At 39.0% G+C, this 17816-nt stretch overlaps 1 pseudogene; it reads right to left on the bottom strand.

The window, feature by feature from the left end:
* Window positions 1-2847: 2847 nt before the first annotated feature.
* Window positions 2848-3821, bottom strand: LOC101602619 (annotated as a pseudogene).
* Between the last annotated feature and the right edge of the window lie 13995 nt (window positions 3822-17816).

The following is a 17816-nucleotide window of genomic DNA, read 5'->3' as shown; positions in this document are numbered from 1 at the left end:
AAAAGAACCCTTGAATATCCAAAACAATTTTGAGCAACAAAAATTGGGCTGCTGGTATCACCACTTCTGATTTTAATCTGTATTACAAAGCCATAAGTAACAAAAACAGTATGGTACTGGCACAAAGACACATAAATCAATGAAACAGAATAGAGGACCCAGATGTTAATCCAGGCAGCTACAGCCATCTGATTTTTGACAAAAAAAAAAAAAATGACAGATATATTTACTGGGGAAAATATAACCTCGATAATAAGTGGTGCTGGGAAACCGGATATTTATATGTAGAATAATAAAAATAGATCCTTGTCTTTATCCATTCATAAGAATCAAGTCCAGATAGACCAGGAACCTTAATATCAGATCTAAAACCGTGAAACTGCTAGAGGAAAAAGTAGGGGAACCCTTCAACATTTTGGCATAGGAAATGAGTTTCTGAATATAACCCCAATTGCTCTCAAAAGAAGAGATACACATGACATATAAACATCTAAAAAAGTGCTGTATATCCTTAGCCACCAGGGAAATGCAAATTAAAACTACTTAGAGATTCTATCTCACTCCTATCAGAATGGCTATCATCAAAAAAAAAAAAAAATGATGATAAATGTTGGCGAGGATGCAGAAAAAGGGAAACCCTTCTACACTGTTGGAGGAAATGTAGTCTGGAAATTGTGGAAATTAGTGAGGAGTTTCTTGAGACAGCTAAAAGTACATTTACCATAGAATCTAGCTATAGAACTCCTAGGCATGTATCCTAATGACTCTTCTCACTACCTTAGGGATACCTGAACAACCATGCTTATTGCTGCTGTATACACAATAGATAGGAAATTGAACCAGCCTGGATATACCTCAACAGATCAATGGATAATAAAGATGTGGTCCATTTACACAATGGAGTTCTATTTAGCAGTAAAGAAAAATGAAACTATAAAATTTGTAGGGAAATGGTTGGGTATAGATAGGATTATAGTGAGATAACCCAGGTCCAGAAAACCAAATGTCACATTTTCTCTCTCATATGTGGATCCTAACTATAAATGTGTAGACTTGTTTGTGAGCTGGAACCAAAAATCAGTAGCAGAGGCCAGTAAGCTAGACAAAAGGCTATAAGGAAGTGAGGAGAGGAAAGGACTTAAGGGGATGGTATTGTATATATGCAAGTAGAAGAATAGATTACAGGGAGTGGAATGGCCTAAGTGAGGACAGGGGAAGAGATTTACTAAAATAAGGTTGAGGGAAAGGGTCAATCAAAATTCAAGATATTCTGCATAAGACATATAAAAACCTACTCTTTTGGATAATGACACATCTGGATATATATTGTTACTAGAAAATTTTAATGCCAGAGATGGGATACCTTCCAGTGAATTGTTGGCCAGGGAGGTCGCTGCTGCCTCCAAATCATAACAGGCTATTGCTAAGACCCTTGGTTTCCATGAGAAATAGAGGGTAAGAACCTATTGCTAAAGACTTCACATGCCTGGGCGTCAAGGTCACTGAGAAATCAAGCAGGGACTGAGCTAAAAACCTCCTCCCTATAGACCAGCCAACTAAAATCTGGAAAAAGCTGCACTGAATGTAGCTCTATGGGAGACAGAAATCATCAGCAGTGAAAACAGTGGACACGAGAAGGTTCAAGTTTGTCCAGCCAGACCAAATGACTGAATGGGTACAATAGTGGCATGTCTGCTCTAAGGGGAACCAATTGCTCAATAATTGGATTGGAGGCCCACTCTATGGTAGGGAGTACATGTGTAGTACTGAAAACCTAATCAAAATCCTATAGCAGGGGAAGTCATGAGCCTTAGGGGTATAAAGCCTTCTCTTGTCTGGTTAAACACATATATTATGCTCACTAAACTGCCCAGTAAGCACTACACTTAATATTTATATTCATATATTAATGCTACTTTCCCTTTTCATTAGAGAAGCTTCTCTTTTCAATCAATGGTGACCACTGGGATGACCCAAAAGGCAACATAGTGCTGAAAGGAAGTGATAGAGGAGTGTCCAGTACTGAAAGTACTGAAACATTTCTATCACACCCTCCAAAATTCTGGGTCCATCACAGAAGAGCTGGAGGAAAGATTGTAAGAGTCAAAGGATTGGTATGACTCCTTATAATGCAACTGTCCAGACAGAAATTGGCCTTGATATCCATGACCTTGCAGTGTCTAGCAATACTTTCACAAGACCCTCATAATAGGAAAAAAAGATGATGCCATCAAAATAAAAAAGAGACTAATGGAGATAGGGAGGGGACATGATGGAGAGTGGACTTGTGAAGGGGAAAGTAGGTAAGAGGAGGGAATTATCATGGTTTATTGTTTTAAGGATAGAAATGGTCAATAATAAAATTATGCATTAAAAAATGAAGTATTGATACCAAGTATTGACAAGAGGTGAGAAATAAATCCATGTTTTCCTTCTGAGATTCTGTGAGCAGCATCATTGTCCCAGCAGGGCTCAGGTTCCCAGGTGCCTTCAGTTCCTTGCCTGTGTTGACTCAGGTAAACATTCTTCAATCACTGCACAGGCATTCTTTCAGTGTAGAGACATTTACACATCATCCCATCTCCTCCTTTGGATAGCATGAGCATACATGTTTCAGGAGACTGAACCCTTCCCGTTAGACTAAAATATTCATCAACAGAATGAACTCTAATGTATTTCCAGTTAGAAAATGTTTTTTTTTTTCCTTTGACTATGTATTAAAGAATTTCTTAACAGAAAAGAAAAAAGAATAAACTTCAGATAATTTTTTTTTTTTTGCTAAAATAAGACAGTGCACATAGAATTCCTTCAACTAGACAGATGTAGATTCTAAACCCAATTGTCTTCCCATGACACAGTTGCTTGCTTTGGTGATTCCTATTTTTAGCTTCCTGGAGAAGAGATCTTTTCCCATAAGCCATCTTCATTTTTTTTTTTTTTTAATAGAGGAGAGCTTTATTTCCAGGAAACAGTGTACTCGCTGGAGATGGGTATTTTTTAAAAAAACATCAAGGTGGATCTAATATGTTCAACAAAATGGGGGGCTCGTCCAGAGGTGACATGGAGAGGTTCTCTAGTATTTGCTTGTCATCTTGCTGCAACCAGAAATCCACATGTGGAAATGGCGTCCAGGAATACGGGCCTATTCGAAGTTGTTCTGTCTTTGCATCATAAATGCTAATCATCGGGCCTCCTGCCAAAGCTTGTGCGGCTCGTAGCTCCTTCTCCGGGCCTCGATCTTGAAAGGAAGCTCTCTAAATCTCTGCAGTTTTAACGTTGACTGCAATGCCATACATTACTGGAAAGTGGCATCTATTTTCTTCCCGGTCATTTAATTGTGTCACACACAAAGTCACTAAATGAATATCCTCATCTTGTTTGTCAAACTCACTAAGAAGTTGACCGGTAAGTCTCTGTAACAGCTGCCAATCATCACTGAAGCCCCCCACAAGGTGCACGTCCAACCTTCCACACTGTGTGATCAGAAAAGGATTTTATGGAGTTCATGATCAAGGGAACCTCGGCTTTGGTGTCAGCTCCATCACAATGTGTCAAGCATGTCACCCCACTACCTGTATGCCTGAGGACCACATGTGACAACTGGTGGCATCCTCAGAACCCAAAATGGAGATGGAGCCATCCTTTGGGGAAGTCACTGCAAGCTCTCTTTGTTGAACATACAGAAGGCCCTGGGGTCCCACTTGTTAAACAGACTGGCCTCTGAGAAGTCTGGCTCTTTCCTCCAGCGGCGGGTGGGCTCGGACCAGCTCCGCGGCGGACTGCGGCAGCCGCACTCACCGCCCCTCCCCCGGCAGCCGCATCGCGGAGGTGGCCGACCAGCCCTGGGAGGCGGCGGCCACCCCAGCCGCCGCCCCAGCCCCAGCCTGGGCCCCACAGCCACCGCCCCGCCCCACCCCGCCGCCAACTTCAGATAAATTATTAGGAACAAAAAAGCACTATGCAATTCCAGATGGGCTGAAAGAATAGGCAGAAGGTTAGAGTAAGCAGGGATGCAGAGTCTTGTTCCAACACAGACCTGTAAGAAACCTACCCTATGTTTGCCACTCTCAGTGTTCTGCCAAAGCTGTCTTAATAATTGATTGGGCATGGACGGTAGTGTCCCTTATAGAAACTGTGTTCACGTGGACTGGAGATATAGCTTGGTACTTAAAGGTGCTTGTTTGTAAAGCCTGATGGCCTAGGTTTGACTCCCCAGTAATCAGGAAAAGCCAGATGCACAAAAGTAGCTCATGTATCTGGATTTTGTTTGCCATAGCAGTAAGAACTTGCATATCCATCCACACGCCTCCTCTCTCAAATAATTTTTAAAAACTAAAAGAAATTGTGCTCCCAGATGTAAGCTAAGACCTCAGCTTGTACCTCTGACACTCAGATGGAAGGCAGCTCTCATGTGTCCCCTATCTCTGGGTTACATTGAGGAAATCTCATGGTATATTACCACCAAAGGAAGAATGCCTCCACTGTAAGGGAGGAGAAATCACAAGAGAAACACTAAGGTATGCACAAATTCAGACCTGTCTTTCTCTCCACCAGCTCCTGTGACTCTGCCCATGTTTACTCCATTGCTTCCTATTGGAAAAATTCTATATATCTATCATGTGCACTATGCTATATATATACACATTGAAAAGGGGCTTAAGTGGACTAATTAAAATGTATGTTACCTGTAATTCATATTCTGTGGTGAAAACACTAAAAGTCTACTCTCAGGACCTTTAAATTATATTGACAGACTTCATAAATATGCACGATGTACATTGGTAATAACCCCGTCCTGCCACCCTCCTTTGTTTTCTTTTTCCCATTCACGTCAACTGAAACCCCTCTTCTTTCAAACTATACTCTTTTCTATTTTGATATATTTTATTTTTGCCCTCCTCAATCATCCATATCATGTTGATGGGCCTGATATTATGCAGGTCTTGTGCAGATAAAGATGGCTGCTGTTAGCTGGGCATGGTGGCGCACGCCTTTAATCCCAGCACCCGGGAGGCAGAGGTAGGAGGATCGCCAAGAGTTTGAGGCCACCCTGAGAATATATAGTGAATTCTAGGTCAGCGTGAGCCAGAGTGAGACCCTACCTAGAAAAACCAAAAAAAAAAAAAAAGATGGCTGCTGAGAGGTCATGAATGCGTAGTCATTTTGTATAATCTAAATAATTGTAAACAACACCAATGCATTGTCTTTAACTATTGTAACCATGTTAAATAATAAATAGTTTGAACATATTTATAACTGAAAATTTGTATTCTTTGTTCAATATATATCCAACTGTCCTGTCCCCTACCCTAGCCCTGATTACTTCCTTGACTTCAACAGTTTTTGATTCTGCATATTAAGTGTAACCATGTTGTTTTTGTTATTCTTTGCTAGGATTTTTTTAGTTATCATGGAACATCTTCTAGGGTCATCCAAGTTGTCCCAAATAACTGTACTTCTTTCTTTTATTATGACTATTTAGGATTTCATTGCACATTTATACCACAATTTCTATCATTACACATTATTAATGGACACATTTTAATTCCAGAAATTGAATTATAAATAATGTGAAAAGAGCATGGGAGTGTGGTCATCTCTGTCATATATGGATTTCTTTCCTTTGAATACACGTAGTATTGTGATATGCACTATATCATAAGCTGCTTTTTCTCTTACATTTTTTTGGCCAGACCATCACAGGGCTTTTATAATAGCTGTTCAAATTCACATTTCCACAAGCAATGTCTCTCTTTTCTATTTCCTTACCAGCACTTGCCACTTGTCATCTTTTTTTATTACCCATTCAAACAGGAATGAGGTAGTATCTCAATGTTACTATAAATTCAATTTTTCCTATGACTGGTAATGTTGAGCATATTGTACATACTATAAGATGATCTATTCAGGTCCCTATTTTTGTTTTTATTCTCCTTTATTTTTATTAAGCATATACTTTCTATGGACACAACATGTGTTGATAACATAATTTCCCTCCTCCCTGCTCCTGCTCCACTGGAGGCTCTCCTCAGTGGATTGCTGGTATTCCACACAGGCTTGTGGGTTATGACATGTGAGAGCATCAGTCAGGAATGGGTGGAGGGGCAATGCCTCTGGATATTCTTTCCCAACCTGTGGCTCTTACACTTTTGTGCACCCTATTCCACCAAATTCTCTGAGCCATGGTGAGTGTGTTTTAAGTCTACTTCAGTGTTGAGCTACCAAAAGCTGTGGATTTATGCATATTTCTACATATTTAGTGTCTTCAGTTTTTTTCTCCTTCACCCTGGTGTAGGTTGTCAGGCTCTCCATGGAAGCAGCACTCTTATTCATTTCACCAGTTCTTCTGTGGTTTCACCTGGGGCCTAGCTGGTAAGTGAGAGGGGTGGTTTTTCTCCTTGGATCTCACTACCTTCTGAGAAAGAAAAATAGTTTCTCCAGTGGATAATGATGTCAGCATATGCTAAATGGTATAAACTTTGTTAATTTATAGAGACTTTGATGGAAGTAGCCACTCTTTTGCCAAAGTCTAACAGAAGCTTGTTGTTGGAGACCATAATCTTGAACTCCATAGGGATTCTGATCTGCTTCTCAGTTCCAGATATTGGTTTCTTTTCACTGAGCAGATTTCTTAGCCAACCAGAGAGCCATTGGTTACCCACAAAGGCTGTGTGCCACCATTGCACAGGTGTGTATGTCTTGTCAGGCTGGTTGCCTTTGAATAGCAGTGTCCTCTGCTTTTTCACAATTTTGTTGGCCACTTTCTCCCAGCAGCTTATGTAGTACATTCCAGCACTAAATGGGCTAGCCATCTGGGAACTGACTCCCTTCTTGATTCCAGTCAGATCGCTCTGTGTTCTGTGTCAGCAGCATGTGATTTCTTCAGCTATATGGTCTTACCTTTTAGTTCAGGCAGGTAGTCTGGTACTTTTATAGAAATATCTCTTGTTTTGGGGATCTTATTGGTCTCTTGGCTCAACAGCTTGATGTGGGTAGCAACCCATTTCTATTACTGGGAATTACAGTCCAGAGCCAAATGTTTTAAGGTTAGGCTTCATCCTACCCTCTCCAGGGCCCTTCTTACCAGACCATCCCTCCATACTCCTGTTGAGGGTTCTACCTTTTAGTTTAGAAAAAGTTTTCTATTCTACCAGTTCATTTTTGGTCTAGTTTTGTGTATATCTTCCCCAAACCTCCCATTACTCCACACTAAAACCTTTTCATCCCTAGTGTCTGGCCTGCAATTCAAGCTGTTCCAGGTTAGGAACCACACATGCAGCTTTTGTCTTTCTGTACTTATCTAAGTTCATTGAGTATGCTCTGTTCCAATTCCATCTGTTTTTCTACAAATTTCATTATATCATTTTTTCTTACTGCTGAGTAGAATTCCATCTTGTAAATGTACCACATCTTAATTATTCATTTGTCCAATGATGGGCACCTGGGTAGATTCAAGTTTTTAGCTCTTATGACTTGAGCAGTTATAAGCATGTGTGAGAAAATATCTTTGTAGTGAAGCATGGAACCTTTAAGGTAAAGGCCCAGTAGTGAAATAATTGGGTCAGTTGGTAGCTCTCTTTGCATGTTTTTCAGGTGTGGATATTGATTACGATAGTGGTTATACAAATCTGCTTTCCCACCAATAGTGAATAAGGACCCCTCTGTCCCCACATCCTTGCCAAGATTTATTGTCATTTGATGTGTTTTTTTTTTTTGATGATTGCCATCCTAACTGAAATAAGAGGGAATCTTATTAATTTTAATTAATATTAATTTGCATTTCCCTGATGGTTAAGGATGCTAAACGTTTTCATATTAGCCATTAGTATTTCTTCCTTGAGAGTTCCCTATTCAGTTACTTGCCCCATTTTTTTTTTAATTTTTATTAACATTTTCCATGATTATAAAATATATCCCATGGTAATTCCCTCCCACCCCACCCCCACACTTTCCCCTTTGAAGTTCCATTCTCAATCATATTACCTCCCCATTACAATCATTGTAATTACATATATACAATATCAACCTATTAAGTATCCTCCTCCCTTCCTTTCTCCACCCTTTATGTCTCCTTTTCAACTTACTGGCCTCTGCTACTAAGTATTTTCATTCTCACACAGAAGCCCAGTCATCTGTAGCTAGGATCCCCATATGAGGGAGAACATGTGGCGCTTGGCTTTCTGGGCCTGGGTTACCTGACTTAGTATAATACTTTCCAGGTCCATCCATTTTTCTGCAAATTTCATAACTTCATTTTTCTTTACCGCTGAGTAGAACTCCATTGTATAAATGTACCACATCTTCATTATCCACTCATCTGTTGAGGGACATCTAGGCTGGTTCCATTTCCCAGCTATTATAAATTGAGCAGCAATAAACATGGTTGAGCATGTACTTCTAAGGAAATGAGATGAGTCCTTTGGATATATGCCTAGGAGTGCTATAGCTGGGTCATATGGTAGATCAATCTCTAGCTGCTTTAGGAACCTCCACACTGTTTTCCACAATGGCTGGACCAAATTGCATTCCCACCAGCAGTGCAGAAGGGTTCCTTTTTTTCCACATCCCCGCCAACATTTATGATCATTTGTTTTCATGATGGTGGCCAATCTGATAGGAGTGAGATGGAATCTCAATGTCGTTTTAATCTGCATTTCCCTGATGACTAGTGACGTAGAACATTTTTTTAGGTGCTTATATGCCATTCGTATTTCTTCCTTTGAGAACTCTCTATTTAGCTCCTTAGCCCATTTTTTGATTGGCTTGTTTGATTCCTTATTAGTTAACTTTTTGAGTTCTTTGTATATCCTAGATATTAATCCTCTATCAGATATATAGCTGGCGAAGATTTTTTCCCATTCTGTAGGTTGCCTCTTTGCTTTTTTCACTGTGTCCTTTGCGGTGCAAAATCTTTGTAATTTCATTAGGTCCCAGTGGTTAATCTGTGGTTTTATTGCCTGAGCAATTGGGGTTGTATTTAGAAAGTCTTTGCCAAGACCAATATGTTGAAGGGTTTCCCCTACTTTTCCTCTAGCAGTTTCAAAGTTTCCGGTCTGATGTTAAGGTCTTTAATCCATTTGGACTTAATTCTTGTGCATGGCGAGAGAGAAGAATCTATTTTCATCCTTCTACAGATATTTATCCAGTTTTCAAAACACCATTTGCTGAAGAGGCTGTCTCTTCTCCAATGAGTATTTTTGGATTTTTATCGAATATCAGGTGGCTATAGCTACTTGGGCTTACATCTGGGTCCTCTATTCTGTTCCACTGATCTACATGTCTGTTTTTGTGCCAGTACCATGCTGTTTTTGTTACTATGGCTCTGTAGTATAGGTTAAAATCAGGTATGGTGATACCACCAGCCTCTTTTTTGTTGCTCAGTATTATTTTAGATATTCGAGGTTTTTTATGATTCCAAATGAATTTTTGGATTGTTTTTTCAATTTCCATGAAGAAAGCCTTTGGAATTTTGATAGGGATTGCATTAAATGTGGAGATTGCTTTAGGTAACATTGCCATTTTCACGATATTGATTCTTCCAAGCCAGGAACAAGGGATGTTTCTCCACTTTCTAGTGTCTTCTGCAATTTCTCGCTTGAGTGTTTTAAAGTTCTCATTGTATAGATTCTTTACTTCCTTGGTTAGGTTTATTCCAAGGTATTTTATTTTTTTTGATGCAATTGTGAATGGGAGTGATTCTCTGATTTCATCCTCTGTGTGTTTGTTGTTAGCATATATGAAGGCTACTGATTTCTGTGTATTTATTTTGTATCCTGCTACATTGCTGTAGGTTTTGATCAGCTCTAACAGCTTGCTAGTAGAGTCTTTAGGGTCCTTTATGTATAGAATCATGTCATCTGCAAATAATGATAACTTGATTTCTTCCTTTCCAATTTGTATCCCTTTTATGTGTGTCTCTTGCCTTATTGCTATGGCTAAGACTTCCAAAACTATATTAAATAGAAGTGGAGACAGTGGACACCCTTGTCTTGTTCCTGATTTTAGTGGAAAAGCTTCCAGTTTTTCCCCATTTAGTGTAGGCTTGTCATAAATAGCCTTTATTATATTAAGATATGTTCCTTCTATTCCCAGTCTCTGTAGGACTTTTATCATGAAGGGATGTTGGATTTTGTCAAATGCTTTCTCTGCATCTAATGAAATGATCATGTGATTTTTGTCCTTCAACCCATTTATGTAATGTATTACATTTATAGATTTGCATATGTTGAACCATCCCTGCATCTCTGGGATAAAGCCTACTTGGTCAGGGTGAATGATCTTTTTGATATACTCTTGTATTCTGTTTGCCAATATTTTGTTGAGAATTTTTGCATCTATGTTCATGAGGGAGATTGGTCTGTAATTTTCTTTTTTTGTTCTATCTTTGCCTGGTTTTGGTATCAGGGTGATGCTGGCCTCATAGAAGGAGTTTGGTAGAATTCCTTCTTTTTCTATTTCCTGGAAAAGCTTAAGAAGCAATGGTGTTAGCTCTTCCTTAAAAGTCTGGTAAAATTCAGCAGTGAATCCATCCGGGCCTGGGCTTTTTTTAGTTGGGAGATTATTGATAACTGCTCGGATCTCCATGTTTGTTATAGGTCTATTTAAGTGATTAATCTCATTTTGATTTAATTTAGGTAGGTCATATAGATCAAGGAAATCATCCATTTCTTTCAGATTTTCATACTTTGTGGAGTATATGCTTTTATAGTATGTCCCTATAATTTTTTGAATTTCTCTGGAATCTGTTGTGATGTTACCTTGTTCATCTCTGATTTTATTAATTTGTGTCTCTTCTCTCTTTCTTTTGGTCAGATTTGCTAAGGGTTTATCAATCTTGTTTATCGTTTCAAAGAACCAACTCTTTGTTTCATTAATTCTTTGGATTGTTCTTTTTGTTTCTATTTCATTAATTTCTGCCCTGATCTTTATTATTTCTTCCCGTCTACTACTTTTTGGTTTGCCTTGTTCTTCTTTTTCCAAGGCTTTAAGGCGAAGCATTAGGTCGTTTACTTGCGACCTTTCTAATTTCTTAATATAGGCACTTAAGGCTATAAATTTACCTCTTAGAACTGCCTTCATTGTGTCCCAGAGATTTTGGTATGTTGTGTTCTCATTATCATTTGACTCTATAAATTTTTTGATTTCCTTTTTGATTTCTTCATTGACCCACTCATCATTTAGTAGTGTATTGTTTAGTTTCCATGATTTTGTGTATGCTCTATAGCCTTTCTTGCTACTGATTTGTAGTTTAATTCCATTGTGGTCAGATAGAATGCAAGGAATTATTTCAATTTTCCTGAATTTGTTAAGATTTGCTTTGTGTCCTAATATATGGTCTATTTTAGAGAATGTTCCATGTGCTGCTGAAAAGAATGTATATTCTGCAGCCTTTGGATGAAATGTCCTGTATATATCTGTTAGGTCCATTCCTTCTATGACCTCATTTAGTCCAGATGCCTCTTTGTTTATTCTTTCCCTGGATGACCTGTCAATTGATGAGAGTGGGGTGTTAAAGTCACCCACCACCACTGTGTTTGGTGTTATCTGTGACCTTAGTTCTAATAGTGTTTGTTTGACGAATTTGGGAGCCCCCATGTTAGGTGCATATATGTTTAGGATTGTAATGTCCTCCTGTTGGAGTGTGCCCTTAATCAATATAAAGTGACCTTCCTTATCTTTTTTGACTAACTTCGGACTAACGTCCACCCTGTCTGATATTAGGATAGCAACCCCTGCTTGTTTTCTAGGCCCATTTGCTTGAAACACCGTCTTCCAACCTTTCACCCTAAGATAATGTCTATCCTTTGTAGAAAGGTGAGTTTCTTGGAGACAACAAATTGTAGGATCCTGCTTTTTAACCCAGTCTGCAAATCTATGTGTTTTCGTTGGGGCATTGAGACCGTTGATATTAAGAGATATTATTGAAAGGTGTGTATTTATGTTTGCCATTTGTGTGTGTGTGTGTGTGTGTGTGTGTTACTTGTTCTACCTGTGCTCTCTTCTGTTAACTGGTATTTGAGTATAGCTTGTTTTTTCTAGGTTCCTTATATGTGTGCTTTTCCTTTTGTTCAGCATGGAGGATTCTATCAAGTATTTTCTGTAGAGCTGGTTTTGTCTTCACATACTCCTTTAACCTGCTTTTGTCATGGAATGTCTTTATTTCTCCATCTATTTGGATGGATAACTTTGCAGGATAAAGTAACCTTGGTTGACAGTTGTTATCTTTCAGAACTTGGAATATATCACTCCAAGCCCTTCTGGCTTTAAAAGTTTGTGTTGAATAATCTGCTGTAATCCTGATGGGCTTGCTTTTGTAGGTAACTTGATTTTTCTCTCTAACTGCTTTCAATATTTTTTCTTTGGTTTGTGTGTTTGGAAGTTTGAGTATAATGTGGCGAAGAGAGTTTCTTTCTGGGTTTTGTCTGGCTGGGGTTCTAAAGGCTTCCTGTATCTGTATTGGCACCTCTTTCCCAATTTGTGGAAAATTTTCCTCTATGTTTGTTGAAGATGCCTACTATGCCTCTGGAGTGGAGTTCTTCTCCTTCTACTATGCCCTGAATTCTCATATTGGATCTTTTCATAGTGTCCCGAATATCTTGAAATTCCCACTCATACTTTTCTATAAGTTTGTCTTTCTCTTTGTTGGACTGCATTAGGTCTGCCACCTGATCTTCTACCTTAGATATTCTGTCCTCTCCTTCATCCATCCTACTGGTGAGATTTTCTACAGAGTTTTTTATTTCATTAACTGTGTTCTTCATTGCTAGTAATTCTGACTGGTTTTTCTTTATTATTTCTATTTCTCTATTTATGTCTTGTATTGCCTTCTTTATTTCATTAAATTGGTGTCCTGCCTCTTCTTTGATTCCTTTGATTTCCTCTTTGATTTCCTCTTTGATTTCTTCTTTGATTGTTTTCATGTGTTCTTTGACCTCTTTGAACATATTTATAATTATTCTTTTGAACTCTTTCTCAGGCATTTCCGCTAACTCTTTCTCACTGGAGGACATTTCTGATGCATTAATACTTTTAGGTGGATTTATATCGTCTTTCTTTTTAGTGTTTCTTGTGTTATAATGTATATATTTTTGCATCTTGGTTTAAGTTAATGCTTGGATTTTCTAGCTAGCTGTGTATTCTTAGCTGTATCAATTGATTTGATGTAATATATTTTCAGGGTAGGACCTTAAGGTATTAGGTGTGGCTCTTAAGACTCTCAGAGTATCTACAGAGATGTTCTTAGGGGTTGAGTTTCCCTGCTATAGGAGTATTCAAGCCGGCTGAGTGGAATAAAATACTGGTAGATTCTAAAATTTAACTGAACACTGTACACATTCAATCAAAAACAGCCCCGAGTATGTATGCAAGAGTAGTTATTATAATGACCAGATCCTCTATCAACAAAGAGGTTTAGATTTCTGGTCTGTTGAGGTATCCAAGTCAGCTTGTGACCAAGTGAGACCCTTCCCTGGTGCAATCCCAGTTACCTTGGGTGATTGTGGTCTCAGTCAAGTTGCTGCCTGGGTCGTCGGGCTGCTGTTCTGATTTCTGGAGCTGGGCACTTGCTTTTCCTACGGGGCAAACTGAGCCGCTGCTGCCGCCTCTGCTGCTGTTGTAGCTGCCACCCCCGGAGCCACCACCGCTGCTGAAGCTGCCGTTGCCGTGTCCACCGCCGCTGCTCACCCCAAAGCCGTTGCTGCGGGATCTGCCGCCGCTGCCGCTCCTGGGTCCGCTGCTGCTGGGGCCGCTGGTACCGGTGCTGGAGCCGCTGAAGTTGCTGCCGAACTCTGCTCCTGCTTGGGTCCTGCTGTCAGCCCAAGTTGGCGTGGCCGGTCCCGGGCCGCTGCTGTGTTCGCTGGAGCTGGGTTCAGGCGGCGGGGGAGGGGAGGGAGCCGCGGCTGCTCTGGTTGTATCACTTCTCCACGTGTGCTTTTACCTCGCGGTCTGCTCCTCCCTCCGTTGCTCGCTGCCGTTCTCCCCTCATGTTTCCCGAGTTGCGGAGAGCGCGGTGTGAGGGGAAAATCCCGCACCTGGCTTGTCCTGCGGCTCGAGCCGAGAGTCCGGCGGCTTCTGCCGCTCCGCTGCTGCGGCGGGTGGCCGAGCTGCCGGAGCCGCTGTTCCCGCCTGTGCAGGCTTTGGATGCTCTATAACTTTTCCACTTCTCCGCTGCCGCCTCAATTTCCTATACACCTCACTTTTTGTAAAAGTGTGTATTTTGCTGAGTTTTTTTGGCCTTTTTCCCCCCTAGGCTACTTTGGCGTGGTACCTACGCCGCCATCTTAACCGGAAGTCACTTGCCCCATTTTTTGAGTAGGTTGTTTGACTTTTTATTGCTTAGTGTTTTTTTTTTTTTTCCATTTCTTTGTAGATTCTAGATCCCTTACCTATGTTATAATCAGTTTATTTTCTTTTGTTTTAAAATGTTAAGGTGCTCGGGAGATGTCAATGTGCTTGCCTAGCAAGAATGTCCCCTTTAGAATCATATATTCTCAGTTGGTGGCACTGTTTAGGGAGTTTGTTGAACCTTTAGGAAGTGGAGCCTTGCTGGTGGAAGTGTTTCCCTGGGGCTGTTATAGACCAGCACTTCTTGGTAATCTTTAGATTTTCTATTTCCTCCCCACTGATGTGATGATGTGAGAGCAGCTATCTACTCCTTCCATGATTTTTCTCCATCCTGATAGACTTCCCTTAAAAATTATAAGCCAAAATATCCCCTTTTCTGTCATAAGCTGCTTCTGTCAAGGTATTTTTTCACCAGTAACAAGAAAGAAACTTATATAGAGACCCTTTCTCAAAAAATCCTGGATGGTATTTCTGAGGAATGACACTCAAAGTATTGGTTTACAAATATTTTCTCTCATTTTGTAGTTTTTTTCCTTCTCACTTGATGGTGATATTGCCCAAACATTTTAGAGTGTTGTAACCTCAGTTTTTGTTTGCTTTTATAATCCATGTTTTTGTGGTCATTTCAAAAAAAAAAAAAAAAAAAGGAAAACATGGAACATTATGGAGATTCTCGCTAGTTGCTTTCTAGTGGTTTTTAAAGTTACAGATCTTATGCTTAAGTCTTTCATCCATTTCAAGTTGATTTTTGTACTTGGTATCAGACAAGAGCTGAACTTAATTCTTTTGACTGACTGTGCATGTCAAATTTCCCAGTACTACTCTCAGAGACACTATCCTTTCCTCATTATTGTATTATGTATTATGTATTATTGGTATCTTTATAAAAATTAGTTGATCATATGTGTTCAGGTTGTTTGTTTCTATTCTGTTCCACTGGTCAATATGTCTGTTCTATAGCCAGTTCCACACTGGTTTTGATTGTCATAGCTTTATATTATGGTTTGAAATCAGACAGTATTTTAGTAGACTCTTAAGAGATAGTCTATGTAAGAGGGTATCAACCTTAAACATAGAATACTAAGCTTTTACCTTTTACATTTGGATGCCTTTTAATTCTTTCTGTTAACTGATTACTTTGTATAGAACTTCCAGTATTAGGTTGAATGAAGTTGTGCTAATAGGCATTGTTATGGTTTGATTCAGCTGTCTTCCTTAAACTTATGTGTTCTGAATGCTTTGGTCCTCAGCTGGAGGCAATTTGGGAATTGAAGCCTCCTCGAGGCAGTGTATTATTGGGGGTGGGCTTATAGAGATTATAGCCAGCTTCCCCTTGCCATGGTTTGGTACACTCTCCTGCTGCTATTGCCCACTTGAGGATGGCAAGGAGGTGATTTCCATCCTCTTCTCATGCCATCCTTTTCCCCTGCCATCATGGAGCTTAGCTTCCCCTAAAGTCTGTAAGCCAGAATAAACCTTTTCCTCCCACAAGCTTCTGTTGTTTGGGTTCTTTGTGTAACAACTTGAAGCTGACTGCAACAGGCATCCTCACATTATCATTATATTTATGTAAAAGAGATTTCTACTTTTTCCAACTGAGCACTGTTATCTGGGGTGTTGTCTTAGAAGGTTTTATTACTTATGCTCTCTTTAGTGTGGGGCATAAAACTGGCTTATAAGATTTCTGAAAAAAATACAAACCTTTTGAATACAGAAATATTTGAACACTGTCCATGAGAAGAATTTTTCTTAACTTTCTGTTATTTATTTTGTTATTTTGGTAATGGATGGTCTCATACGTGTCATTTTCTGCCTCAGCTTCCTAAATAGTTGGTATTCCAGGTATGAGCCACCATGTCCACTGTTTCTGCCTCTATACTAATTGTTTAATGTCCTTAAAAGAATATCCATGATGACAAAATGCAACTCAATACATTCTGATGTTTTCTAATGTGGTTTTATTGTCCCCAAGCTTCTCTAGGTATTAGATGGATTGGTAGTGGAGTGCTTTATCTAAGCGTTAGCTTAGGTTGGTAGCAGTGATGGGGAATGTTTGCAAAGCACAGCCAGGAGGGGACCAAGCATTCAAGCACATGGGCCTATGGTGGACATTTTACACTCAAATCACAACACACAGTGAAAGGTATCCTGCAGTTAAATATTTTATAAGTAAATGTTCACCTTTTATCTCTTCCAATTTGGGAAGGGATAAAAGGTTAGTCTATTTATCCAATCCCCTTCTTTAAGAAGTAAGTTTATTCCCAGCTTGAATGAATGGCAAATAGTTGCCCAAATTCATTGCTTCTCTGGTCAGACTAGGCAAACTATTCATTATGAAATTATGACAATTGAAAGAAATTTTAAAAAAATCTTATAACTACTCAATTCTAGATCTAAAATTCTTAAGATTGCAGAAGAATCTGTATTGGCTATAACTGTCAAATTCTTCTCCTTTGCTCTATAAAATCGAAAACTAGAACCTTATTGAGATATTAAATACAGGGATTCTGTTTTCAAGCGCTATAAAGGTAGGAAATGAAACTAAAATCTCCAAGGCAATGCACTGACATTTAAAACTCTAATAATAGACTATTTATTATATTTTTTAGAAAACAAAGACCTAGAAATACATTTTGCAAGGTGAGATATATTCTCTCTCTGACAATAAAAATAAAAAATTATGTATTGAAATTGTAGTGAATTTGAAATGTGAAAAAGATATCTTTCAGAGGACCTCAGGACAATAGTTTTAAATCCTCTGGTGATCATATAGTGATTCATAGCCTTAAAGTACTTGGTCATTGTTAAACATGATGGTTAGTAATACAAGTTGAAGTAGTCCATATTGAAATGACCTCTAGCGAATTGGACTGGGCCTAAAAACAAAAAAAAAAAAAAAAAAAAAAAACTGCTTTGCCAAGGATCATGTTAAGTGAGAGCTAGAAAGCAGGGGGACAGGTGTTTCCTGTTCCCAACCACATGGCATAACCATATAGATTAGCTGCCAGGAATTTAGCCAGAATTTTTTTTTTCTTTACATAAACACACTAGTTCAGTTTACTGCTGCTTACATGGAAATTGGTTTAAGTTTAAATTATATTTACAATAACTTCAAGCCCATTAATTCAGGTGTGGTTCCATCTTCTTGATATAAATAGATATTGTATCTCAGAACTTTCAGTTCTAATTTTCAATAGGTTTTCAAGTCCTCTAGTTATAGCCTCCTCCTAATGTAAGTGTTTTCTTGGTCATTGGTGTAAAAAGAAGATGGACCCCATCCTCAGTTGGTATGCTTTCACATTAGGAAGGATGGGGGAGAACTCAAAGATTATTGACACAAATAAATACACTTTAGACACCTCCAAAATCACTGTTCACTGAAGATTACTCAGATTAAAGAATTAAAATGTTAAAATAAATATTTAAATTAAATAATTAAAATATTAAGTGCATTGCTTGACAATGAGGACATA

This window comes from Jaculus jaculus, chromosome 10, assembly GCF_020740685.1.
Source record: "Jaculus jaculus isolate mJacJac1 chromosome 10, mJacJac1.mat.Y.cur, whole genome shotgun sequence".
Lineage (NCBI taxonomy): Eukaryota > Metazoa > Chordata > Mammalia > Rodentia > Dipodidae > Jaculus > Jaculus jaculus.
The sequence above is the reverse complement of the archived record's forward strand: the minus strand, read 5'-3'. Positions and strand labels throughout refer to the sequence as shown.